Source organism: Agrilus planipennis, unplaced genomic scaffold (assembly GCF_000699045.2).
Source record: "Agrilus planipennis isolate EAB-ADULT unplaced genomic scaffold, Apla_2.0 scaffold275, whole genome shotgun sequence".
Taxonomy (NCBI): Eukaryota; Metazoa; Arthropoda; class Insecta; order Coleoptera; family Buprestidae; genus Agrilus; species Agrilus planipennis.
The window spans coordinates 245,766-248,602 of NW_020439067.1; positions in this window are offsets into that span (position 1 = coordinate 245,766).

Here is a 2,837-nt window from a genome sequence, read left to right on the forward strand (position 1 = left end):
ATACCTAACCGTACAGTTGAGTTATACGAAGGTTAAAACGATGGCAATACGAATACGACTGGGGGAGGCTATAAGAAGAGAACAAAGGGCCGATGTGCCGCCCGATGCGGGCAAAATTATGTCTAGTGCGTGGGCGGGCGCCTAAATAATGACGTGAGAACGCAGATATTTTATGTGTACGTACTAAACATTGGTGTGTACACGACCAATTTTATTAACACGAACTAAATAATAACTAATGCAAAAAAAAACGTTTGGCGTTTGCATTTCGTACTTTAATAAACCCAATTGAAAATTGGTACATCAGAGCAGTGTTTCTCAAACTTTCTGGTCTTCGCGACTCGTTTTGGGGCATAGCCCCCACCCCCCTACCGAAGAACAAGTAAATTATACCGGCGGGGGGATTTAATTTAAATTCAGGAGGAGTTAATGTCTTATTGTATTGGAATACTCATAATAACACACCAGGCACAACAGGAAAACAAGGAAAGGACAATAATTAACATCATTGAGGTGCNGACATATGAGTAGAAAATTGAATGAAGATATTTATTTACATATTTACCAGTAATAAATCATCGAAAGTCCATACATCTCTCCATCTCTTTACAATGCAAAAAGGAAACATTTTTTTATTAAATAATTGAATACTACCTTCAGTTTTATTGGTTGTAATTAAATTAGTGAGTCACTCTAATAACAGGATAATGACTTTTTCCATATCTAGTTTTAGGTGTTAATCAACACTCCCACAACATTCTAAAAAATTCTAAACACGTCTATTGCTCTAAATGTAATTGTTTGTGTGTCTACATCAGTGTTACACGTAGTATTAATTTGTCGTAATCCATAACTGACAAAAAAAAACTTGCATATTATAATTGAAACAGCAAAAATGTAATCATGTTCTATCTTTGGGTGACTTATCTTGCAGTGTGATTTTTAGGTAAGATAAACTGTTTATTGAACATAGAAATTACACCTTTTTTTATCGATATTTTTTAATTTCATGTCGCATGAACGAAAATACATAATTTTATGAACGCCTGGAATATCTACATATATGTAAATATCATCAGCTTCTCGTAAAACTGACCTAAACCAATCCAACTTTCAAAATCTTTTGAACAAAGAGTAACGCTTCAAATTGGACGTACATTATTTGTATGAAATGATAGTTGAAGGAATTTGTACAAATTTTCCTGTATCACGACGTATTTTTCAAAAGATGATACCAGTAGTTGATGATGCGAGAATTGCGTAAATTTCGGGACATAACTGGACATACACAATACAAATTTGAAACAGTTGTGTCAAAGAGAATTGAATAAAAATTTGAATATTTATATATTGTTGGGCAGGCTAAGAGATCCTTATTCCAAAGTCTAATTCAAATCTATTCTATAATGTCTAAAAATTTCATCAAAGTATTTGTGTTCCTCAACAAATAAGAGTAACAATGCATGGACCTTTAAATATTAAAGTGCATGGGCAAATAATCGATAATATTTAATGACCTATATAAGTTTGCAATGTTGTTTAAAGGCACCTAATCATTATCAACCTCGCCTTTCTTTATTAGCGATATGTGCATTGCGAACATGTTTGTTCGAAAAGGTGTTTCATTTTGAAGTGTTTAATCAAATGTAACGGTATAATATTTAATCATTTACTTAAGTTAAAGACCCATGTTGTTTAGCCAGGCGATTTAAATACCTTTAAAATTATCTCTAGTTTGATACAGAAAACATTTACACTGATATTGTACATACTTACATATAATTATAGTACATATTTACCCTTTAATTTCTCGTATTACGTCAGGTAACAACGTGTTGGCATCAGCAATGATAAAACTTTATCATTATTATTTTGTATATTTAATTTCTTTAAAAAAATATCTGCAAGTTTTCCTTATACCTACTATAATAGGGCAGACATACGTTACAAAAACTTGTTGGATTTAAGCCTGATTTACACTAGGGGTTAAGTCACGATGAGATCAAAATAGTTAGGGACAAACATAGATTTGATCGTTCTTTAGGTATACCCTTACAGTATGAATACTGCCACATTTTACTTGATTGTGACGGGAGTGTCACTTGACCAATTGTACAAGTTGGACTTAAATCATAAGTTAAGAAATACTTAAAGGATAAAACATTTTACAACTCCATTACTCTATTGCAGTGGTTTCCAATCTGTGGGGCGCGCCCCCCTAGGGGGGGCGCAAGACTGTTGCAAGGGGGCCATGCAGCTGTTTCCAAAATATCATTTTCGAATACAAACCAAAAAAGTTGAATAGGTGTCAAAAAAGTGATTCAGCAAAATAGGTATACGTAATCCACAATCCTCGCTGCGAGTATTTATGAAATTAGATTGTTAGAAAAATTAAGGGGGCGCAACAATTTGTTTTTTTAAAGGGGGGCGCAGGTACAAAAAGGTTGGAAATCACTGCTCTATTGATATTGATAGTTGTAATCGCTTTTTCGCCATTTTTCCTCACATAAGTTATATTCAAAAGGAAGTTTCAAATGAAACGCAAAATAATTACACACAAAAGATATTGAAAATCGGAATAATGTTTTTTATTTTTATATACATTTAGCTTTTGAAATTTCGTAATCTAGTAACCCCCCTCTCGCTTTAAGTACATAGGCCTCTTGCTGTATAAATAAGTAAATGGTAGAAAAGAAAAAGTCAAAGTTCAAGCGAGAGCGCGGAACGAGCGACAAAGAGGCCCAATCGGCCTCCGCGTTCGGCAGCGTTCGACATCTGTCTCTCTCCTACTGGAGTGAGCGATGCGTCCGCGTGGACAGCTGCTATACAATAATACA